Source organism: Ambystoma mexicanum, chromosome 6p (assembly GCF_040938575.1).
Source record: "Ambystoma mexicanum isolate Mex_15411 chromosome 6p, UKY_AmexF1_1, whole genome shotgun sequence".
NCBI classification, from domain to species: domain Eukaryota; kingdom Metazoa; phylum Chordata; class Amphibia; order Caudata; family Ambystomatidae; genus Ambystoma; species Ambystoma mexicanum.
This window is the reverse complement of record NC_090935.1, coordinates 1,523,717,281-1,523,743,638: the sequence shown is the minus strand read 5'-3', so window position 1 is coordinate 1,523,743,638 and position 26,358 is coordinate 1,523,717,281.

Genomic DNA, 26,358 nt, shown 5'->3' with positions numbered 1-26,358 from the left:
GAGCAGCCAGACGTTTGCCATCCACACGTGCCTTCATAAAAGCCTTTGCTTCAGTGAGATGGACCACAGTACTAGCATGTACAGCAGACAGATCCCTAAGACATGTCGTGGCCGCAGGATTCGAAGAAATAGAAGCATCAGGAACCGGCAAGACCTTGGGATGTTGGCCGTAGAGGGCGTAGAAAGGCGAATAACCTGTAGCTGAATGAGCCGCGTTATTGTATGCGAACTCCGCAAGCCGTAAAGCGGTCAACCAGGAGGTCTGGTGTTGCAAAATAAGGCAGCGAAGATACTGCTCCATGGATTGATTCGTCCTTTCAGTCTGCCCATCAGTCTCAGGATGATAGGCCGAAGAGTACCTGGTATCAATGCCCAACAATTTAGTCAACGACCTCCAGAACCGAGAGGTGAACTGTGATCCTCGATCGGATATAATGACCGAAGGAAGGCTGAATAACATGAACACATGTTCAAAAAACAAGTCCGCCAAGACCGGGGCCGAAGGAATGCCTTTACAAGGAACAAAACGAGCCATTTTTGTGAACGTGTCCACCACTACCCAGATGGAATCAAAGCCTTTCGACTTGGGGAGATCGGTAACGAAATCCATAGTCAACGTATGCCAGGGCCTGGGAGGTACCGGAAGCGGAAGTAACAACCCAACCGGTCGACCCCTTCGATGTTTAGCCTGAGCACATACTGCGCACGAATTGACATAACATTCTACATCGCGCTTCATAGAGGGCCACCAACACCAACGCTTGAGAAGATCTAAAGTGCGCTCTTGACCGGGATGGGCATTAAAGGGAGCATCATGAGACCACTCGAGGGCCAGATTACGAGTGTCAGGTGTGGGAAGGAACAGACGTTCATTTACGAAAGGTAATCCATCAGAATACACTGGGTCCCATTCTCGCAACTGATCGGAATGATTGCTAGTCCAGGATCAGACCGAGTCTAATAATGACAATGAGGGTGTACAAAGACAAATCACATGACTCTTTCCGAGAACAGTGTCAGGGAAGGTTGGCAACTCGACCCCCCCCGGGGAACGTGACAAGGCATCTGCTTTTCCATGTGAAGTGCCAGGACGATGCATAATATGAAAATCAAAAGAGGAAAAGAAAAGATGCCATCGGACCTGTCTGCTATTAATGCACTTCAATGAAGCCAGATCCTGTAAATTCCGATGATCTGAGTATACAGTGATGGGATGTTTAGCCCCCAGAAGATGATGGCGCCAAACACGAAAGGCATCCATGACAGCCAAGAGTTCCTTCTCCGTAACAGTGTAATGAGTCTCAGTACTGGAAAACTTACGGGAATGGTATACCACTGGGTGTAACTTGCCTGTTGTAGGACATGTTTGAGACAGTACCGCACCGAGAGCAAAAGAAGAGGCATCCGCCTCAACTATGAACGGAAGATCAGGATTGGGGTGTTGGAGTACCGGTGCGGTAGTAAAGGCGGTTTTCAAAGCCTCAAAAGCCTCCTGATGTTCTCTCTGCCAACGATAGGGTACCTGAGGACTGGTCAGAGCCGTGAGCGGGGCAACAATTGTGGAAAAGGAAGAAATGAAACGTCTATAAAAGTTGGCGAATCCCAAAAAGGCCTGCAAGGACTTGAGTGTTTGAGGTACTGGCCAATCTAATACTGTTTTGACCTTAGATTTGTTCATGGATAACGCCCCAGGGGTAGTGTGGAAACCCAGAAACTCAACAGACGTTTTATGGAACTGACATTTCTCAGGTTTGGCGAATAAGGAATGTTCTCTCAGACGGGAAAGTACTTCTCGGACATGCTTTACATGGTCATCAAGACTACGAGAAAAGATTAAGATGTCGTCCAAGTACACAACCATGTATACATCCAGAATATCCCTGAATATGTCATTCATGAATCGTTGGAATGTGGCCGGGGCATTACATAGGCCGAAGGGCATGACTAGATATTCATACAAGCCGTAACGAGTACAGAAAGCAGTTTTCCACTCGTCTCCCTCGCGAACGCGCACTAAATTGTATGCACCGCGTAGGTCAAGCTTGGTGAAAATAGAAGCATGTGATAAGTGATCTAGAAGTGGTGTGATTAACGGGATTGGATATCTATCCTTTTTTGTGATAGCGTTAAGACGCCGATAATCCACACAAGGACGTAAATCCCCCTCCTTCTTGGGTACAAAGAATATAGGGCTTGCCGCTGGTGAAGTAGAGGGGCGGATATGCCCTAAACGAAGGGCGTTCTGTACATACTCTTTCAACGCTTGTTCCTCCGAAGGGGACAAGGAATAGATCCTGCCCGAAGGAATAGTGGAATCAGGGAGTAATTCGATTGGGCAGTCATATGGTCTATGTGGAGGAAGTACCTCGGAAGAGCCACGATCGAAAACTGATTCGAATGCTTTGTACTCAGGTGGAATCCCAGACACCAAGCCCCCAACAGTATGAGAATGCACAATTTCTGGATCGTCAACAGTCAGCGTGAGTTGAGCTAAGGCTCCCAAGGCCCGAGAAGGTGTGTCAGTGGTTTGATGGACCGGGAGACAATAATTCTGACAGACCTCGGACTCGAAGAGCACAGTGCCTGACTGCCAATTGATCAGCAGATTGTGTTCACATAACCATGGAATCCCTAATATGATACCGAATTGAGGTGTGGTAATCAAATCAAAACTTAAGGTCTCTGTGTGAATTTCTTGTATGTTCAACAAGAGAGGTGCAGTTTGGTGTCTAACCGGACCAGAAACTAACGCAGAGCCGTCTACGGCTTGGACATGTTCAGGTCGTGTTTTTACCACTAGAGGTAGGTTGAGGGAATGGGCCAAATCAATGTCTATGTAATTACCAGTAGCACCTGAATCAATGATGATATTGACTGCATGAAGAAGGCCTGTAGAGGGACATAGAGTAGCCTTTACAGAGATGGGTTGAATACGAGCAAAGGCAAGAGGGGTACCCGGAGATGATGACGGGACACTCGACCTGTTCTCCGGATCTAAGGTCGAGCTGTCCGAAAAACCTGGCTCTTCTTGGGACGTCGAGGACACTCTTTCACAAAATGTCCAGTGGTGCCACAATAAAAGCATGCATTATCCACCCTCCTACGTTCCCTCTCAAATGTTGTAATAGGACTACGTAAACCTCCCACTTGCATAGGTTCTTCTGTACTGGGAGCAGGAGTACTAGCAAGAGTTGGATGGGAAGAGACCCCCAATTCGGCTCTACGCTCCGATCGCCGTGCATCTATCTGCAGGGCGAGATCAACCAATTCCTGATACTTAGTGGGCACCGAAGGGATCACTGCTAAAGCATCTTTCATGATGTTACTCAACCCCCTATAAAAGACCACCGCCCGCTTGTTTTCTGGCCATGATGTTTCAGCAACTAGTTGATTGAACCGGGTGATGTAGTCTATCAAAGTCCTTCAACCCTGAGTTAATTCTAACAACTCCAAATCCCTAGACTGTGCCTTGTGTCGGGTATCGAATACTCGAGACATCTCTAGAACCAACAGATCAAAGTCATAAAGGACTGGGCTATTATTCTCCAGCAGGGGATTAGCCCAAGCGGCAGCTGTCCCGGCTAAATGGGAAAGGGCGAAAGCGGCTTTAGCAGTGGGAGTAGAAAAGGCCAAAGGTCTGCATAAGAAATGTAACTTGCACTGATTAACAAAGTTTCTGAATTTCTTGGGGTCACCTTGATAGCGTTCAGGAGCAGCCAGGGGGGAAGGGGTTGGGAGGACCACCGGAGTTGGGACTGTAGTAGTAGCCAAGGGAGGGGGTGTAGTTGAGGAGCTAGCATCTCCAAACTCAGGGTCTGCGGGAAAGGAATGCTGAACACGCTGTATGGAATCTAACCTTTGGTGGATCACCGTGTTCGCGGCGGCCATATCTGCCCTTAATACTGTAAATGCCTGGACTAAGGCAGCTATGGGTTCTTCCGTGGATCCCTGCATAGTCAAACACGACTACACGGCTTCTCAGTCTGTTCTGACTTGGGAGTCGTGTAGACCGATGAGACCTCCGTCCCCAAGTGACGCACAGGGGAGCTAATAGAAACCCGCTGTGCGACCTTTGAGGCCACAGGTGGGAGATGTCTTCCCAGATCCACGGAACCTCTGGAACACCGATGCTGCTGTCAAAAGGGAATGAGGTTAAGTACCAGGCAATTACAATACAATCAGGTAAACAATTGGATCTAAAGAGTCTTAGCTATCTGGTGTTGGGGAAACCCAGGTAACCTAGTAGAGAGGTTCGAGACTCAGATGATGCGGCGGTCCCTGGAATAGTAGAACCGCAGGTGAGTGTGGATGTAGGGTTAGCCACCTGTAGGAGAGAAGGCTTGACTTGAATCCCAAGAAGGGAAATGGCGTAGAAGTTCAGCAAGGTATCAAGGGATGATCCAAAGACAAGTCGAGGTGAAGTCCAAAATCCGGCAGCAGGTAAACAGTTCCAAGCAAAGGTACAAAGGGGTGTCCGAAGGAGTCCGAGGTAGAGTTCCGTGATCAAAGTAACAAGGAGCAATTCGTAACGCCAAACAGGGTCTGAAGACAGCTGAGAAGCAATGAGTGTTCTGTCTCTCAGACCTTTATTCTGTGTGTCTCTGGGTCATGTGACGTCCACCAAGGTCACGTGAGGAACGCCACTCTGGATCACGTGATCGACGTGGAGACGTAACACCGCCCCTTCTGCTGTATGCTCTCCAAGGCAATTGCCAATGCAGAAAGGGTTGCAATCGAGCCCGTACACCGTAGCTGGTACGGAGTTTTCGGTCCTTTGGGTTCACCGAATCAGTTGAGCCTCGAACCGTGGAGGGAGATGTTGGGGAAATGTGAGCAGTGTTCTGGTGTGTAGTGGACTGGTGTGTAGTGGACCGCCTAACACATACGTAGCATGTGAAAGACATTTTTTGAAATTGAAGAATATTAAAACTCGCCTAAGAACCCACCTCAAACAGGACAACCTCAAAGCCTTTAAGCTCATGTCTGTGGAACAGAATGTGCTTGTCCAATTGCAAAATGCTGACATAATTGACCTGGTTGCACAAAAAAGTGCTTTGTTGAAGGAACATTTGATTCAGTAACAATGTAGGTTTCCAGGTACAATTTTGTGTCAATTTGTCTATGCAAGCAAACATGTTCCTAGATTTCTTGGACCAACCACATTTCTTGACAGTCAACAGCCTCATTTTGTCTTTTGAATTAAAGTGCCAAAAGGCCTTCTATAAGTCTTCCACTAACACCTTAAAAACCAAATGTATGGTACTTGCAAGATTCACATTTGACCATCATCAATTAAAGACTATCACCTCAAAGACATTGTTCAGGTGAAATGAGAAACAGATGTACTCCGAAACCATGATGTGTCAAATCAAAGACCAAATAGGGAAGCATGACACAGAACTTAGAAGAAGATTTACTGTGAGCACAACCACACGTCGTTCCACAGAACTGTAAGTCGTTCCACAGAACTGTAAGTATGCAAAGTTATTTTATTTTATTGCTTGTGCTGTAATGTTTGAGCAAGTTACTTTTTTGTCAATAGACAAGTTACTTTTCTTGGGTTATCATTTGACTGCATTGTTTATGAAATGCAAATCTATAATCATTACCAGTGGCAACTAGTAGATATGCCTTCAGTCTCATTCTCCGAAATAAGTGCAAGCCTGTGTGATGATGTTACTGCCTTTCTTTTTTATCTCATCTGATTTTTCACAAAACATTCAAACCAAGAAACACCATCGACCCTTCTCAACCTCCATAAGTAGTGTACAAATTAAAATTGTGAATTTCCGCGATTCACTGAGTAGGTCCACTTTTTTGGGGGTTGCCCGGGCCAATTTCTTGTCCGAGTCCGACCCTGCTGCTTGGCTCCATCAAAAGCAGCCATCAGTTTTTGCACATCCAGGATCAATGCCCCGCATGTTGATCTATGGCGTGCTTCAAGTTTCTGAGGCACTTTTAAAGACTTTTCATGTGACGACATACACCTGCAGCTGAAATGGCATCACCTAAAAATGATTACCTCCCCCTTTTGGGAGGAAGCAAATATTGGCAGAATTTTCTGTGATTTTCAGGAAGTTTCCCAGCTCATATTCATGCAGTATTTACAGCATGCAGTATTTCAATGATAACGTGTGTGGTAAATATTGCACACAGTAGCTACTCCTAACCACGTCAGCAGTCAACAGTGTTTTACTGTTATCACCAAACTCGGAATGGCTCCCATAGTGTCTTGTTTCAGCACTGCTGGGAACAAGCATGCTGTAATATCGTTAGTATTGTTTCTGTCCTGAAAATCACTTGCTTGTTTCTGATGGGAGTGTGCTGAAATTACACCTTGTCATCCACGTAAGATCGACGGGGACAGCCAGTACAGAGGCATGCAGCCAACCTCCAGCCTCCTAAAACCACTAATTACACAGTGCCTGCAACGTTTCAGGTATCCGGTTTTCAACGCAGACAAGTTACAGCTAAAGGTTTCCTGCCTTTTACTAAACCTTGCCCCTAATGGTATACACGTGTTTAAATGTTTTTATTTCACATACACAAATGCAGGATTTAAGCACGTTACTGTAACATAGTAACGATTCCGTTAGCATGACATATTGTTCCATGTTCATGTTTTGGGCCCTTGGGACATGTGTCTGTACAACCGAACACTGAATGGATGCTATTGGTTTTAAGTTTTCACCCCTTCAGTAATGTTACAAGAAAAATATATTTTTGAGAGGAGCAATTATAGTAAGATAGGCTGTCAGAAAGAGAGTGGTGAAAGGCAGTGACTGAGAAAGAAGCACAAATAGGGACTAGAACCAGACATTGCGAAAGGCAGCGTGAGACACAAGAAATTGGAATAGAAAAAAAGAGGTGTGGGAGAAATAAAGAGGAAGAGGAAGACATTGAGAAAAATAAGAACTGTAGGAGTGGTATAAAAGGATGCAGTGAGAAAGAGACACCATAAAAGAAACAACTCACAAAGCACAACAGTGCCCTGGGCTGCAGTCAGCTGTGGCTAATGCAAAGCTAACTGGAGGCAACTTACAACACATTGCTGATCAAAACATGAAGGGCAGGGGTCATATGATGGCGGCGTCTAGAAATGGTCGGTCCTCGGCTGAGCGCCAGAAATCATCAGGAAGAAAGCTGAGATGGGACACCTCACTTCAGGTTATGATAAGTGGATCCTTTCAGTTGTATGCAGTCGTCATGCACTTGTGGATCTCCCTGTAATGATGCATTGGACTTCCCTTCCATCTCTCCTCCAAAGATGGTTGCACTTTGCTGGGCCTCACGACCTCCACGTCACATCAACCATGCCAAGCCCAGTGCCACCTCTTCTCCAGAGAGTTGGGGAGTTTGCAGCATGTCAGATACTAGCTCTCCTGGCAATGTAGATGGGTGCTGGAGAAGTTTGGAATCCTGATGGCCTGTGGAGGATCTGGACAAATTCTGCTGCAAAAGATAGAGGCCTGGAGTAGGTCTGATGGCAGACATGTTGAGGGCAGACAATACCCCACAGGCTTAACACAGAAAGATGTAGAGTACCTCTTAGGTGGTTTACACTCTTCATGTCATCTTCCCAGTATATGGATATTAAGGAACATCTGGACATTTGAACTTACTTTTGACCTTACATTGCGTTAACTAAAAGTTCCCTCTGTTGTCTCACCTTGTGGTGCATCAGTGGATCAACACGGCTCAAAAATGTACACACAGGGATAGTATGAAGTCTGAATTCTTCAACTGGGAAAAGGCTGAAAGCAGGGATCACCTGATGCCGACTCTAAGCGCTTAGCCTCACCATCCATCCAAGCCATTATGAAGATGCTCTGCATAATACAGGAGATCCCCTTGAGCAACACTGGATAAGCTCAAATGATGAAAAGGCGAGTAGAGATTGAGAGGCTGAAGGCCATTTCAGTGCCTTTGATTAAAGAGGTCAGAGGTCTTGAGGCCCGCACTTGAAGAAGGTCTGTAACATTTCAATAATGCCTTGGCTAGGACTTCCAAGTGAGGCTATCAGGATGGATTTAGAGGACAATTGCAGTTCTTGGCTCGCTGAGCGTCTGGACTTTTCAGATGCTGTCTCAAAGTGTTATGGCATGTCGCAGCTTCATGGGGAGGGAGGGAGACTCTGCCCCAACACTGTAGGTCATATGAGATCTCCTTCAGAAAGGGAGGAGGTCTTGAGGAGGGTTATCTTTTCTGAAGGCAGGAGAGTTGTCATCTTTGGGGAGGTTAGTGAGGTGACCAATCATAGTAGAAAAGATTGCCAGAGGGCCCATTACATTTTCGTGGAGTGAGGATTAAGGCCAACAGTTATTTTTCCTGCAAAGCTGAAGTATTTGGGGGAAACAAGGCTTTTGTTTTTGAGAACACATGAGAACTGTTGACGCGGGACGGACATGGTTCAGACTGACCTGTGGATTTGGCAGGAAAGGTGTCACCAGAGAACCCTGGGGGTTCATATTTGTATAAGTATAGGACAGCATGGCAGAAATGGTAACCCTTCCGTTGTGGGCGTCGTTTTTTTTCTATATCAGTCGATTCCAAAGAACAAGTTCTTTTTGCCAATTTTATATGTGGACTTTCCTGCTTTGCGGGTAGGGTGTGCTAAGGTTAGCAGAGGTTACATTTAGTGGGGACTCTGTAGATAGGACTACTCTCCCCACTTATGTTTCAATGAGAGAGACAAGTAACCAAGTTTAAGAAGTGATATTATCCATTTTAGATGAAACCGTTTGTTATGGTCCCCTTAATGTGGTCGCAAATATATTGTTATGATGTATTGCTGTATCTTGTATACATTGTGCTTGGTTTCTCCTCATTATATTGTTCTGGTACTTTTATTTAGAAAATGCCAAAAAAGAAATATTTGCTCAAAACAAGCATGAAGGGCTTCTCTAGGTGGCCGAAAAGGCCATGGAGCAATGCTGGCTGTCATGTTCACAGAATGCATCTATATTCTCATCCGAGCCATGGGGCCCCAAAGGAGGACCTGAAGTCGGAGCTCTCCGTTTTCAATGGTGGGGTTTTGTGAGACCTGTCAATGGCGACTTGGAAAGGGAGAGATGGATAGGCAAGCATAAACACACATATATTCACAGAGATACAAAGAAATGGAATGAAACAAAGAAAAGGGAACAATAGACTCCGTTGTATAGTGCTTCAAGATAGGCTTACTGTTACAAGCACTGTAATTATAGCTATTAGCATCACTGAATATGATTGTAGCTACCTCTAAATGCTGAAGGGTTGAATGTGCCTTGCTGAGATTTGAACTTGAAAAGTGCAGTCTTGTCCCAGACACACACTTAGGGCCCGATTCACAGAAGGGTTTTTATAATGGTGCAGTCCCATAGTAAAACGCTCTGTGAATCAGGCCCTTAAGCAGTGAGCTACCCATCCAGACTGCAAATGGCAGTGAATATTAGGCAAAGAATAATGGTGAGAAATTGTGTAAGCTGCACATTTGTCAGAGGAGGCTGATACATTTTGTATTGGGATCTCTTCTGGGTGACTTTGCACTAAAGGGGAGATATAACTACTATGAGCGAAAAGGAAGAAGAGAGCGATGCTACAGAGGACATTTAGGGCCTGGTTCACAGAACATTTTCCTATGGGATTGCACCCTTATAAAATGCGTCCATGAATCGAGCCCTTATTAATAGGACTCACGCACCCCACTCACCCACTTGTGCCACGAACCTGGCTACCATTACGTCTGGCTATTTTCTCTGTATTGTTTGTCTTGGCTCCTGTCAGGCTTATTTAGTCTGCATAGCTCAGAGATTATCGTCTTGTATTTGTCACAGCCCATTATTCCATTATCAGTGCGAGTCCTGCTTACATTAAGAAAATATGATCGCAGGCACCCAGAAGGAACGCAGGGTGAATTCATTAGCGTGCGTCCTCCATCATTGATTCTCCACGCAACCTCTTGCAAGTTCCATCATCTCCCTTGTGCCTGATCAAGTAATGTATAACTGGGTTGCAGAGGGACATCTGATATTGTTTTCCACCTCCCAAGGGTTTTAATTATGCACATGTCTAGGCATTAAATGGAGCATGTTGTGGAATGTACCATTCTAGCAGTTCCTGCCGTACCATGCCCCTATATATATATTCAATGAAAAAACGTTGTTAAAGGGACGTTATAAGTAAAACCGAAAAACCTCAGAAATTCACCAGTAATGGTAAGCTAAACAACAATATCTCGCGCCACCACCGTGCACTGCTAAGACTAACAGCTGGGACATGAAAGATGACATCACATGCTTTCAAGTCCTTCCTAATGCCCGTTGTGCAAGTTTGCTGTGATTTAGTCTCCCACTTCAGGCTGTAACCACAAGCAGAATATTTTTTCCCATTTAAACCTACAGCTTCAGTAAAGCTGCATGCCCAATAAGCAAATTACAGTACACATTTCTCCTTCCTGACGGCCAGGCACATTGCCCAGACACCAATGTTATATCACTATGTTGTGTACTTACATTTTCACACTTTCAAAAAAATAAAACACAGGACATATTTGCAACAGCATGCTTTGAAGTTCTTGCTGATCCTCCTCGTGCATATCCAGCACTTCAACCTGTACCCATGAGCAGATTTTTTTGTTCCATTCAAATCTATGCCAATTTCGAAAAACTTGACCACATAACGGGTCCCTGGTGGCCATGCCTACTTTAACCCCTTTGCTGGTTCCTCGTGGGCATGGGCAGTAGGCAGATTGTCCAGGCAATCTGGCCACTGTCCATGGCCACAGGCTATACCTCAGTCACCAAAGCAATATCACAATTGTTTGTACCTACATTTTGCTGCAAATCGGCCCTGTTTTAGTTTTTGAAAAGTGTCAAAATGTACCTACATAAAATAGTCACATAACTTAGTCCCCACTTGGCATAATCCATTCAGACTTTGTGCAAACATTCACGGTTGGGTCTATAATCTTTCTGAAAACTTTTATCCACATTCATCAACAGGCAACAAAGTTATAAGCCATCTAAAAATGTTGACACCCTCCCTCTAATTTTGTCCCCTCGTGACAAAATCCCACCAACCTTTCAAAACATCCATATCTAGGTCTAGAATCTTTTGCAAACATTTTGTGCAGATTCATCAAATGGCAACACATTTATAAGCTTTTAAAATACCCCCCTCTAATTGTGTTCCCTCTTAATAGAACAGCACCACACTTTGCAGAACCATTCAGAGTAAGGTCTAGAATGATAATCCAGAATTTCATGCAGTTTTATTGAGGGGCGCCAAAGTTATAAGCTATCCAAAAACTGTTTTTCACCAACCCTGTAATGTAGAAATAGGCATATATGACCCCGAACATCTAAGATGTTCGAGAACATCACAGGACTGCCCTGGACATCCGGACTGTTCCCAGACATGAGAGTTGAAAGGCCACCCACTTTTGGGCTTTTTAAGGCCATTTCCCATCACATCCTCATCACCGCTCACCTCTCCAGAGATTGGTTCAAGTGCAATGTTGTGTTTTTATATATATTTTTACTGTGATGTTTGAGGACAAAGGGCCTCATTCCGGGTTTGGAGCTAACCATGGAGTAATTAGCTCCATGGTTGCCTCCGAAACCGTCACAAATCCGGCATGGTGAATGGAGTAATTACCGGGCCCATTCCAGGGTTGGAGGGACCGGTAATTCCCCATTCACCTTTTTCCCTTCCCCATTCCCATTTCTGCCCCATAGGGCTCAATGGGAATGGGGAAGGAGGTAATTACGGCACCGTAAATTACGGTACCGTAATTACCTCCGAGGTACCTTTGCGGGTCCCGTACTTAACTCCTGCTAAAAGCAGGAGGTAAGGAAGGACCCGCAAAGGGAACTCGGAATACGGAGGTAAGGGATTACCGGCATCGGCACCCTTACTGGTGCCGGTAATCCCTTACCTCCAACCTCGTAATGACCCCCAAAGGCTTCTGTCGGCGAATCCAACATATAGGTGTTTCCAAAAATCTGACGCACGTCACACTTTTCACAATCCAATCAGCGGGTGAATCCAATTTCCGCAGCCATCACGCCGCCCTTGGGGACAATTGGAGACCCGTCCGCAGATCGAACAGGTTAGTGGGTCCATGGATCGAACCCAGATATCACACATTTTTTAAACCTACTTTTTGGTCATTTAAAAAAAAAAGTACCCTTTTTGGACGAAGCCGCTGCTTTTGCAGCAAATTTGATGAAAATCCGTCCACTGGTTTGGCATGTAGGCATGAGCACAATTTCTTTTCCATTGTCTATGGGAAAAAGCACAACTTTTGGGACCCCTCCTTTTACTTTGCCCGCCCTGTACAAAAGTGTACCAAGCTCTACAGAATCAATCTAATGGGGCCACTTTCTTGGCAAAGTTTTGTGATGATTCGTCTGGGGGGACGAGGTTATAAGCCACCCACAAAGTGCCTTTCCTATGGGTTGAGCAACTTAACCATAACTACATGGCCACTACCTCAGGCCGTGTAATATATATATCCCCACCAGTGCTACAGGGTGGTGTGCCAACTTATTTTTTACATATAAGCTAGTAAAAATAAAAGTAACTTATTAAGTGTTCTAATATTGCAAAGTGTCTTTCTTAAATGTTACAATGCTCATTTGTGATGATCAATTCCTGGATGCATTGTCGTCATATTAAAAACATTACACATGCATTGTTGGGCAAAGCAAGTTCAAAACCTAGAATAAGCATATACATTATTTTCTGAGAGATGATTATCATTCCAACAGTCTGATACAGTCCCATTGTAGTTTTTTAAAATACTCTTAGCAGAACAGAATCAACAAAGGTTCCTGCTGTCTTTCACAAAATCAAAGAGCATTTTGGGAACATAAGGATGATCACTGATCTTTATATTTGTCAAAGATGGTTTTGATAAAAGGGTTGTATGCTTGAATCACTAAAAACATACTACACACTGGACTACTCGCTCATTTAATTTTTGTCCACACTAACCCTAACATTAAAAAATTGGTAACCAACTATCAAATATACTCATCCAGACAGCTGAGTATTTGGATCTGACATTAAAATGGCTGCAACATGTGTCACTTCCTTGTAGTTCTAAGGTTATCTTGCTTCTTGTTTCTAGAGAATTTTAGAATAGGAGGAGCTGGGTCTCAGAGTGTGCATGCCCAGTACCCAATGCACAGATATATAGTTAAGGTGAGTCGGTCCTATAGGAACCCCTCAAAATTCTATTGTTAATACTTTTCATTCGAGTAACGAATTTGACGGAAATTTCAAAAGTGATTAAGGACACGTCCCCACCCCCCACTCCCAGACTGCCACGTTTCATAAAGCTTCATTACAAAATAAAAAAGTTATTAAGAAGACAAAAAATATTGTTTTCTCCAAAAGTGGGGCCTAGTTCCCATTCATTTTCTCATACATAAAAAAGGTCCATGTTTGCCAAAGCGCACATCCCAAACCACTGGATGGATTTGGACCAGGTCGAAAACACTTGGGTACAAAGGGTTGACTCACGATCCATGCATGGTGTGGGGTTATTCCGTGCAGTAGTTATTTAAATATTTGACGGAGAAGGGCTGACCCTTCTCAAAAAATAGATAGCTATATCTCAGGGATTTACCCATAACGAGGGGTTTTTAGAAATGGAATGACCGCCATCTTGTTTTTATCTCGATGTGAGAGATAACCGCAGCTATAGCCGAGGATAACGGGAAATGAACAGTAGTTAAAATGCTATTTGCAAGTTAAAATAATTGCAAATGACTTTAGTCTAGAGGTGGGAGGTTACTGGGACACCAAGTGAAATATGGGAGTTATAGGAGGTCCAGGGACTGAGTTTGTAACACAAAGCTTTCAGTAGCCACGGCTATAGCCTGGAATAGCCATCTCAAAGCAAACTGCGTCACAGAAACAGCGTGTGTTGTGGGGAGAAAGGGAGAGGGCAGGGGAGGTGAGGAGGCCATATGGGGAGTGGAGGAATTGGCACAGATGTGGGCGGCACTTGCTTAAGGCATGGGGGGCAGGAAAACATTTTTTTTCCAGTTGTTTTTCTGACAATCACAGCTATATTCGAGGTTTTGTTACACTACAGATAACCGTGGATATGAGTAATTTCTTGCCCGCGGCTATAGATTTTGATGTGTCTGTTTTTTTATTTCTTTTTAAAAGTAATTTTATAGGTATTGTGATGTCGGGGAGAGAAATCACTGGCCATGTGACGCGGTAGGTATTTGGGAGTCGTATCTATTTTGGTTGTGTGTTTTCAGACTTTCTTCAGAAAAAAAGAAGAACTTTTAAAAAAAAAACTATATGAAAAGGAGCCACTGTACTCTGGTTTCAGATGCCCCACACTGTATTTTACCCTGTGTATTCTCACCCATGTTATTATATCTTGTGTAATTAGGGGGGTAATTCATAGTGCGAATCTCTGCGCCAGCCGCGTGCGCTAAAATCCATTTCTGCGCACAGCGTATTTATGGATTTTAGCTACCAAAACCAGATGTGGCGCACAGTGGCGCAGCGACCCTGCAACAGCACCAGTTACGCCCCCAAGAATGCCCCTCGCGCAAGGAAAAGCCATCAAAATCCCCAATCCAGCGCAAAGGGCTGCGATAACCCTGCACCAGTATACAGGGCCGCCACACAGCACACGGCAAGCAGGGAACGTGTATTACTGGGGTTTGCGGGAAGTTTTACACGCGAAAGGGCCCTGTGCGAGTGGGGTACGTGTATTCCTGGGGTACGCGGGAAGTTTCACATGCGAAAGGGCCTGTGTGAGTGGGGTACGTGCATTCCTGGGGTCCGCGGGAAGTTTCACACGCGAAAGGGCCTGTGCGAGTGGGGTACGTGTATTACTGGGGTTCACGGGAGGTTTTACACGTGAAAGGGCCCTGTGCGAGTGGGGTACGTGTATTCCTGGGGTGCGTGGGAAGTTTCACACGTGAAAGGGCCCTGTGCGAGTGGGGTACGTGTATTCCTGGGGTGCCCGGGAAGTTTCACATGCGAAAGGGCCTGTGCGAGTGGGGTACATGTATTCCTGGGGTGCGCGGGATGTTTCACACGCGAAAGGGCCTGTGCAAGTGGGGTACATGTATTACTGGGGTGCGCGGGAAGTTTCACATGCGAAAGGGCCTGTGCGAGTGGGGTACGTGCATTCCTGGGGTGCGCGGGAAGTTTCACACGCGATTGGCCCTGTGCGAGTGGGGTACGTGCATTCCTGGGGTGCGCGGGAAGTATCACACGCGATTGGCCCTGTGCGAGTGGGGTACGTGTATTCCTGGGGTGCGTGGGAAGTTTCACACGCGATTGGCCCTGTGCGAGTGGGGTACGTGTATTCCTGGGGTGCACGGGAAGTTTCACACGCGAATGGGCCTGTGCGAGTGGGGTAGGTGTATTACTGGGTTGCGCAGGAAGTTTCACACGCGAAAGGGCCTGTCCGAGTGGGGTACGTGCATTCCTAGGGTGCGCGGGAAGTTTCACACGCGATTGGCCCTGTGCGAGTGGGGTACGTGCATTCCTGGGGTGCGCGGGAAGGTTCACACGCGATTGGCCCTGTGCGAGTGGGGTACGTGTATTCCTGGGGTGCGCGGGAAGGTTCACACGCGATTGGCCCTGTGCGAGTGGGGTACGTGTATTCCTGGGGTGCGCGGGAAGTTTCACACGCGAAAGGGCCTGTGCGAGTGGGGTATGTGCATTCCTGGGGTGCGCGAGAAGTTTCACACGCGAAAGGGCCTGTGCTAGTGGGGTACGTGTATTCCTGGGGTGCGCGGGAAGTTTCACACATGAAAGGGCCTGTGCGAGTGGGGTACGTGCATTCCTGGGGTGCGCGGGAAGTTTCACACGCGAAAGGGCCTGTTCGAGTGGGGTACGTGTATTACTGGGGTTCGCGGGAAGTTTTACACGCGAAAGGGCCCTGTGCGTGTGGGGTACGTGTATTCCTGTGGTGCGCGGGAAGTTTCACACACGAAAGGGCCTGTGCGAGTGGGGTACGTGTATTACTGGGGTGCGCGGGAAGTTTCACACGCGAAAGGGCCTGTGCGAGTGGGGTACGTGCATTCATGGGGTGCGCGGGAAGTTTCACACGCGATTGGCCCTGTGCGAGTGGGGTACATGCATTCCTGGGGTGCGCGGGAAGTATCACACGCGATTGGCCCTGTGTGAGTGGGGTACGTGTATTCCTGGGGTGCGCGGGAAGTTTCACACACGATTGGCCCTGTGCGAGTGGGGTACGTGTATTCCTGGGGTGCGCAGGAAGTTTAACATGCGAAAGGGCCTGTGCAAGTGGGGTACGTGTATTCCTGGGGTGCGCGGGAAGTTTCACACACGATTGGCCCTGTGTGAGTGGGGTACGTGTATTCCTGGGGTGCGCAGGAAGTTTCACACGCGAAAGGGCCTGTGCAAGTGGGGTACGTGTATTACTGGGGTTCGCGGGAAGTTTCACATGCGATTGGCCCTGTGCGAGTGGGGTACGTGCATTCCTGGGGTGCGCGGGAAGTTTCACATGCGAAAGGGCCTGTGCGAGTGGGGTACGTGCATTCCTGGGGTGCGCGGGAAGTATCACACTCGATTGGCCCTGTGCGAGTGGGGTACGTGTATTCCTGGGTTCCGCGGGAAGTTTCACACGCGATTGGCCCTGTCCGAGTGGGGTACGTGCATTCCTAGGGTGCGCGGGAAGTTTCACACGCGATTGGCCCTGTGCAAGTGGGGTACGTGCATTCCTGGGGTGCGCGGGAAGGTTCACACGCGAAAGGGCCTGTGCGAGTGGGGTACGTGTATTACTGGGGTTCATGGGAAGTTTTACACGTGAAAGGGCCCTGTGCGAGTGGGGTACGTGTATTCCTGGGGTGCGTGGGAAGTTTCACATGTGAAAGGGCCCTGTGCGAGTGGGGTACGTGTATTCCTGGGGTGCGCGGGAAGTTTCACATGCGAAAGGGCCTGTGCGAGTGGGGTACATGTATTCCTGGGGTGCGCGGGATGTTTCACACACGAAAGGGCCTGTGCAAGTGGGGTACATGTATTACTGGGGTGCGCGGGAAGTTTCACATGCGAAAGGGCCTGTGCGAGTGGGGTACATGCATTCCTGGGGTGCGCGGGAAGTTTCACACGCGATTGGCCCTGTGCGAGTGGGGTACGTGCATTCCTGGGGTGCGCGGGAAGTATCACACGCGATTGGCCCTGTGCAAGTGGGGTACGTGTATTCCTGGGGTGCGTGGGAAGTTTCACACGCGATTGGCCCTGTGCGAGTGGGGTACGTGTATTCCTGGGGTGCACGGGAAGTTTCACACGCGAATGGGCCTGTGCGAGTGGGGTAGGTGTATTACTGGGTTGCGCAGGAAGTTTCACACGCGAAAGGGCCTGTCCGAGTGGGGTACGTGCATTCCTAGGGTGCGCGGGAAGTTTCACACGCGATTGGCCCTGTGCGAGTGGGGTACGTGCATTCCTGGGGTGCGCGGGAAGGTTCACACGCGATTGGCCCTGTGCGAGTGGGGTACGTGTATTCCTGGGGTGCGCGGGAAGGTTCACACGCGATTGGCCCTGTGCGAGTGGGGTACGTGTATTCCTGGGGTGCGCGGGAAGTTTCACACACGAAAGGGCCTGTGCGAGTGGGGTATGTGCATTCCTGGGGTGCGCGAGAAGTTTCACACGCGAAAGGGCCTGTGCTAGTGGGGTACGTGTATTCCTGGGGTGCGCGGGAAGTTTCACACATGAAAGGGCCTGTGCGAGTGGGGTACGTGCATTCCTGGGGTGCGCGGGAAGTTTCACACGCGAAAGGGCCTGTTCGAGTGGGGTACGTGTATTACTGGGGTTCGCGGGAAGTTTTACACGCGAAAGGGCCCTGTGCGTGTGGGGTACATGTATTCCTGTGGTGCGCGGGAAGTTTCACACGCGAAAGGGCCTCTGCGAGTGGGGTACGTGCATTCCTGGGGTGCGCGGGAAGTTTCACACACGATTGGCCCTGTGCGAGTGGGGTACGTGTAATACTGGGGTTCGCGGGAAGTTTTACACGTGAAAGGGCCCTGTGCGAGTGGGGTACGTGTATTCCTGGGGTGCGCGGGAAGTTTCACATGCGAAAGCGCCTGTGCGAGTGGGGTACGTGTATTCCTGGAGTGCACAGGAAGTTTCACAGGCGAAAGGGCCTGTGCGAGTGGGGTACGTGTATTCCTGGGGTGCGCGGGAAGTTTCACACGCGATTGGCCCTCTGCGAGTGGGGTACGTGTATTCCTGGGGTGCGCAGGAAGTTTCACACACGAAAGGGCCTGTGCGAGTGGGGTACGTGTATTACTGGGGTGCGCGGGAAGTTTCACACGCGAAAGGGCCTGTGCGAGTGGGGTACGTGCATTCATGGGGTGCGCGGGAAGTTTCACACGCGATTGGCCCTGTGCGAGTGGGGTACATGCATTCCTGGGGTGCGCGGGAAGTATCACACGCGATTGGCCCTGTGTGAGTGGGGTACGTGTATTCCTGGGGTGCGCGGGAAGTTTCACACACGATTGGCCCTGTGCGAGTGGGGTACGTGTATTCCTGGGGTGCGCAGGAAGTTTAACATGCGAAAGGGCCTGTGCAAGTGGGGTACGTGTATTCCTGGGGTGCGCGGGAAGTTTCACACACGATTGGCCCTGTGTGAGTGGGGTACGTGTATTCCTGGGGTGCGCAGGAAGTTTCACACGCGAAAGGGCCTGTGCAAGTGGGGTACGTGTATTACTGGGGTTCGCGGGAAGTTTCACATGCGATTGGCCCTGTGCGAGTGGGGTACGTGTATTCCTGGGGTGCGCGGGAAGTTTCACATGCGAAAGGGCCTGTGCGAGTGGGGTACGTGCATTCCTGGGGTACGCGGGAAGTATCACACTCGATTGGCCCTGTGCGGGTGGGGTACGTGTATTCCTGGGTTCCGCGGGAAGTTTCACACGCGATTGGCCCTGTCCGAGTGGGGTACGTGCATTCCTAGGGTGCGCGGGAAGTTTCACACGCGATTGGCCCTGTGCAAGTGGGGTACGTGCATTCCTGGGGTGCGCGGGAAGGTTCACACGCGATTGGCCCTGTGCGAACGGGGTACGTGTATTCCTGGGGTGCGCGGGAAGGTTCACACGCGATTGGCCCTGTGCGAGTGGGGTACGTGTATTCCTGGGGTGCGCGGGAAGTTTCACACGCGAAAGGGCCTGTGCGAGTGGGGTATGTGCATTCCTGGGGTGCGCGAGAAGTTTCACACGCGAAAGGGCCTGTGCTAGTGGGGTACGTGTATTCCTGGGGTGCGCGGGAAGTTTCACACATGAAAGGGCCTGTGCGAGTGGGGTACGTGCATTCCTGGGGTGCGCGGGAAGTTTCACACGCGAAAGGGCCTGTTCGAGTGGGGTACGTGTATTACTGGGGTTCGCGGGAAGTTTTACACGCGAAAGGGCCCTGTGCGTGTGGGGTACGTGCATTCATGGGGTGCGCGGGAAGTTTCACACGCGATTGGCCCTGTGCGAGTGGGGTACATGCATTCCTGGGGTGCGCGGGAAGTATCACACGCGATTGGCCCTGTGTGAGTGGGGTACGTGTATTCCTGGGGTGCGCGGGAAGTTTCACACACGATTGGCCCTGTGCGAGTGGGGTACGTGTATTCCTGGGGTGCGCAGGAAGTTTCACATGCGAAAGGGCCTGTGCAAGTGGGGTACGTGTATTCCTGGGGTGCGCGGGAAGTTTCACACACGATTGGCCCTGTGTGAGTGGGGTACGTGTATTCCTGGGGTGCGCAGGAAGTTTCACACGCGAAAGGGCCTGTGCAAGTGGGGTACGTGTATTACTGGGGTTCGCGGGAAGTTTCACATGCGATTGGCCCTGTGCGAGTGGGGTACGTGTATTCCTGGGGTGCGCGGGAAGTATCACACTCGATTGGCCCTGTGCGAGTGGGGTACGTGTATTCCTGGGTTCCGCGGGAAGTTTCACACGCGATTGGCCTTGTGCGAGTGGGGTACGTGTATTCCTGGGGTGCGTGGGAATTTTCACACACGATTGGCCTTGTGCGAGTGGGGTACGTGTATTCCTGGGGTGCGTGGGAATTTTCACACGCGATTGGCCTTGTGCGAGTGGGGTACGTGTATTCCTGGGGTGCGCGGGAAGTTTCACACATGATTGGCCCTGTGCGAGTGGGGTACGTGTAATACTGGGGTTCGCGGGAAGTTTTACACGTGAAAGGGCCCTGTGCGAGTGGGGTACGTGTATTCCTGGGGTGCGCGGGAAATTTCACACGCGAAAGCGCCTGTGCGAGTGGGGTACGTGTATTCCTGGAGTGCACGGGAAGTTTCTCAGGCGAAAGGGCCTGTGCGAGTGGGGTACGTGTATTCCTGGGGTGCGCAGGAAGTTTCACACGCGATTGGCCCTCTGCGAGTGGGGTACGTGTATTCCTGGGGTGCACAGGAAGTTTCACACGCGAAAGGGCCTGTGCGAGTGGAGTACGTGTATTACTGGGGTGCGCGGGAAGTTTCACACGCAAAAGGGCCTTTGCGAGTGGGGTACGTGCATTGCTGGGGTGCGCTGGAAGTTTCACACGAGATTGGCCCTGTGCGAGTGGGGTACATGCATTCCTGGGGTGCGCGAGAAGTATCATACGCGATTGGCCCTGTGTGAGTGGGGTACGTGTATTCCTGGGGTGCGCGGGAAGATTCACACACGATTGGCCCTGTGCGAGTGGGGTACGTGTATTCCTGGGGTGTGCAGGAAGTTTCACACGCGAAAGGGCCTGTGCAAGTGGGGTATGTGTATTCCTGGGGTGCGCGGGAAGTTTCACACACGATTGGCCCTGTGCGAGTGGGGTACGTGTATTCCTGGGGTGCGCAGGAAGTTTCACACGCGAAAGGGCCTGTGCAAGTGGGGTACGTGTATTACTGGGGTTCGCGGGAAGTTTCACATGCGATTGGCCCTGTGCGAGTGGGGTACGTGTATTCCTGGGGTGCGCGGGAAGTTTCACATGCGAAAGGGCCTGTGCGAGTGGGGTACGTGCATTCCTGGGGTGCGTGGGAAGTATCACACGCGATTGGCCCTGTGCAAGTGGGCTATGTGTATTCCTGGGTTGCGCGGGAAGTTTCACACGCGATTGGCCTTGTGCGAGTGGGGTACGTGTATTCCTGGGGTGCGTGGGAATTTGCACACGCGATTGGCCCTGTGCGAGTGGGGTACGTGCATTCCTAGGGTGCGCAGGAAGTTTCACACGCGATTGGCCCTGTGTGAGTGGGGTACGTGTATTCCTGGGGTGCGCAGGAAGTTTCACACGCGAAAGCACCTGTGCGAGTGGGGTACGTGTATTCCTGGAGTGCACGGGAAGTTCCACAGGCGAAAGGGCCTGTGCGAGTGGGGTACATGTATTACTGGGGTTCGTGGGAAGTTTTACACACGAAAGGGCCCTGTGCGAGTGGGGTACATGTATTCCTGGGGTGCGCGGGAAGTCTCACACGCGATTGGCCCTCTGCGAGTGGGGTACGTGTATTCCTGGGGTGTGCAGGAAGTTTCACACGCGAAAGGGCCTGTGCGAGTGGGGTACGTGTATTACTGGGGTGCACGGGAAGTTTCACACGCGAAAGAGCCTGTGCGAGTGGGTTACGTGCATTCCTGGGGTGCGCGGGACGTTTCACACGCGATTGGCCCTGTGCGAGTGGGGTACATGCATTCCTGGGGTGCGCGGGAAGTCTCACACGCGATTGGCCCTGTGTGAGTGGGGTACGTGTATTCCTGGGGTGCGCGGGAAGTTTCACACACGATTGGCCCTGTGCGAGTGGGGTACGTGTATTCCTGGGGTGCGCAGGAAGTTTCACACACGAAAGGGCCTGTGCAAGTGGGGTACGTGTATTACTGGGGTTCGCGGGAAGTTTCACATGCGATTGGCCCTGTGCGAGTGGGGTACATGCATTCCTGGGGTGCGCGGGAAGTATCACACGCGATTGGCCCTGTGCGAGTGGGGTACGTGTATTCCTGGGTTGCGCGGGAAGTTTCACACGCGATTGGCCTAGTGCGAGTGGGGTACGTGTATTCCTGGGGTGCGCAGGAATTTTCACACGCGATTGGCCCTGTGCGAGTGGGGTAGGTGCAGTCCTAGGGTGCGTGGGAAGTTTCACACGCGATTGGCCCTGTGCGAGTGGGGTACGTGTATTCCTGGGGTGTGCGGGAAGTTTCACACGCGATTTTGCTGTCAGAGCGGGGTACGTGAATTTCGGGGGTGCGCGGGGAGTCCTACACATGAATTGGCAGTGTGGGTCCTCCCAGGTGTTCCCTCTACACCCTCCACGGCCCCTGCAGGCAGCCCACACCACAGGGGACTACCCTGCACACCTGGTCATGTCCCACAGGCAGCCCATCCACCATGGGCATGCCCCCCAGCCAAGCCACATGTCAGCTTGCATTACTGACCACCAACTCATGTCCCCTTGCACCCGCACCCCCCAGCAGTCAGGGGCACCTGCCAGCAGGCCCCCACTCATGCCCCACTCATGTCCCCCTGCACCCCCACCCCCCAGCAGTCAGGGGCACCTGCCAGCAGGCCCCCACTCATGTCCCACTCATGTCCCCCTGCACCCCCACCCCCCAGCAGTCAGGGGCACCTGCCAGCAGGCCCCCACTCATTTCCCACTCATGTCCCCCTGCACCCCCACCCCCCAGCAGTCAGGGGCACCTGCCAGCAGGCTCCCACTCATGTCCCACTCATGTCCCCCTGCAAACCCACCCCCCAGCAGTCAGGGGCACCTGCCAGCAGGCCCCCACTCATGTCCCCTTGTACCCCCACCCCCCAGCAGTCAGGGGCACCTGCCAGCAGGCCCCCACTCATGTCCCACTCATGTCCCCCCCTACACGAAATAAAGATGCACAATCATGGCTCACTTCTACACTAAAAAACCACATCACGCCACCCCATTCTTGAGACGCAATGATTTCCCAATCCACCCCACACTGACATGCCTATCTCGACACACAAACCAAAACTCAACTATGTACATCAACACATGTCCATCACACACATACAGTGGTTGGCATTGCTTGTGTAAACCCACATTTTCACATGCATCAACCCAATGAGCAAATCCCACACATGGAACTAAAATATGAAAATTAATTATGTACATAAATAAATAAATTAAATGAAAGCATACCAAAATATCAAACATGAAATGAAAAGCATGTGAAAAAGAAGAGTGAATGAAAATGATAACCAATCCAAAGAAATTTGAAAGAAAAACAGTCCAAACTCTCCCTCCACCAACGCAAATCCAAAGGAAAGGTAAAAAAAATGATATCTATTGTTTCATGTTCATAATGAAAAATAAAAAAGAGAAATCAATCCATAGTCCAACTATTTACAATACATTGTCCTGAAAAAAAAACATTACTCCATGTCCAGAATGAAAAAAAAAATCCAAATTAATCCATGATCTAACTATATACAATCTATTGTCTAAAATAAAAATCCATTAATCCATGTGCAAAATTACAAAAAAGAAATCAATCCATTGTCCAATGATGTAAAGGGTCCATGAGCCCAACCAAACAAATGAAAGCTACCAAAGAAACTACCTATAAATAGAACTATATACAAATGTGTGTGGCATTGTCCATTGACCACAAATAAAAGGAAAAGGAAAAGGAAACCTAACTCTAAAAACTATTTACAATGGCAGCGGGCTAGTCTGACGGCTCACTTTTGGATGTCCCAGGCCAGGGCATCATCGAACTCCTGCTCAATGTCCTGGACGTGGTCCTCTTCCATGGCCCCGAGGGTTCGCAGGGACGACGACATGTTCTCCTCCAACTCCCTGCGAATTGCCTCGAGGCACTCGGCCCGTCTCAGAGCCCTACGCATGGAGTTCTCCGCCCTGCCCATCGTGAGCCGTGCCTCTTCTGCCCGCTGCTGCTCCGCATCTATAACAAGGCCTAACCGCTGCCACACGGAAGACACTTCCAGTCCTGGGTCCTCCTGCCCTCTGGCCGATGCCTGCCCTCCGATGTCGAAGGCCCCCAGCCATCATGGCTCCCTCTTGTTGCTGCTGCTGTGCCTCTGCCTGTGCCCTGGCTCTTGCTGCCTGCACATCCTCCTCCGGCTGGGGTGCAGTTGTTGAGGTGGCCACCCCTGCTGGACGTCCGACTCCCGACTGTGGCAGGGATGTGTCCTCCACCAGCCTGGCCTCGGGGTCAGAGGCAGCTCCACAGGGTACCCAAGTGATACATGGGTGGGAAGATGGCATGGAGGACGACTGGCGCGTAGGGGGTTCAGGTGAGGAGGGGGTCGCTAGGAGGTCCAGCACACGGAGGAATCCAGCACTGGTGACCCGTCCCAGCAGGTCAACGCGGTCAAAGAGGCACCCGAGATGACATGCAGTCTCTTCACAAAAAGACTGCACGTCAACTCGCATGCCCCGTTGACGCAACGCTATCCTGGCCAGGACAGGCTCAACACGGTCTTGAATAGCCACGTCCGCAGGGAGAGGAAGGCCAGTTATTGTGCGCTCATCCCCTCCCTGAAAACGGGTCTGGACGTAGGCATTCCTGCTGGTGCCAGATGATGCAGTGACAGGATTAGGGACAGGATTGCACACAGGCACCTCCGCAGCGGCCTGTGCTGCCTCCTGTCCCTGGTCCTGCACTGCACCACTAGCACCAGTGGAATCCCCACCTCCAGACCCTGTGTGTGTCCCTTCCACGGCCTCCTCCTCCACCAAACCCCCCACCAACCTGGATGACTCCATGCCATCTTCCTCCATCAGACCCTGTGGGGTCTCAGCTGCCCCTTCTGCTGCCGAGGAGTCCACCTCCAACCTCCGCCTCTTGGATCTACCTTCGGCAGCTGCGGCCTGGGACACGGCACCAGACTCCTCACTCCCCGACGAGATGACAATCTGGGAGGGGAGCTGGGCCTTGCGTGTCGGGCTGGTGTTGTGATCCCTGCCGCTGTGCTCCACAGCACCCTCTCCGCCCTCTTCATCAGTCGACGCTGCAGACAGGGAGAGATAAAACACAGGCATCAGGGCACAGTACATTGGACTGATACACACATGACAGTTGTACATGAGTGGCATTGTCAAACTTCAGGCACGGCATCACACTCCACGACACACATGCAGGGGTGGACTGGCCTATAGGGAACTCTGGAGATTTCCCGGTGGGCATCTGCACCCTGGGCCTCTTTTGTGTGGTATTCCCTTATTTTCTCATAGGAAAAGTATTGGGCTTGCTGAAAATGTGTCATATGGGGCCCCTTTGAACATTATTTCCAAGGCCTCTTTTGGTCCCCAGTTATTTCCAGGCCTCTTTTCGTTCCCAGTCCACCCCTGCACACATGTCATTTTAACTCACACACATGAGCATTTCCACAGCAATATTGCACCAGGCAGCACCATCCATACACATACAACAGCATGTACAACCAAAGGTGAGCCTGACATCACATGAAACACTGGGAGTGCACTAGACATGCACACACGCCCCCACACTTATATGTATGTGTACATCTCCTCCAACTGTCGCAGTGATGAGATCGCCATACATGTCACATCTGACATTCAGCCTTCTACATATCAGTGTCACGTGCATCCATGTTGCATCACAGTTGCACACTTGTCAAATCCACATACATGCACATGTACACAGTGCAGATACATGCATTATGAACCACCATCCATGCCACAACCATGCCAATGTACATACACAGAAATTCAAACATGTGTGCTCCCACACCTGCATTTGCCCAGCATGCTTACCAACACATACACCATCAATGTGTCTCACACCTGAGAGGACTCACATGTGGCAGCCTCACGCCCATGTTCATACACATCCCTACATGGCCCTACAAAAACACATGTGCAACCTGCACACTACTGGCACACCACGACACGCACAGCGTCCAATCACCATGCATGTACACTTACCGCTCGACTCCAGACGGGTCTGCCTCTCAAGGATCTGGACATAGAGCACTGGGCATATGCGTTCCAGGACCCTCATTTGGTGGTCCGACAGCTGGCCCCGGCGCCCCTTGGCATCCGCTGCCTTAGCGAGGCACCGGGCCTTGTTGAGGGTCCTGGACCTGAAGTCCTCCCAGCGCTTCTTGACATGATGTAAGTCGTAGACTGCCACCCCCTCCGCATTGATGGCAGTCACGATGTCCATCCAGATCCTGGTCCGTCCTTCATTGTCGGCGCGCAAACTTCCAAAGAGGGCATCATACTGCCCCAGGACTTGCTTCACCAGGACACCAAATTCCCTGGCACTGAAGCTGGTGGCCCTCTGCCTCTCTGGCTGGGGGTTGCCAGTGCTGCCAGATTGTGTTATGCTGGACATGGCAACCCCAGAGGCAGGAGTGAGTGGGCAACTGGGTCCTCGGGCTGGGCTGTGGAGCGATGG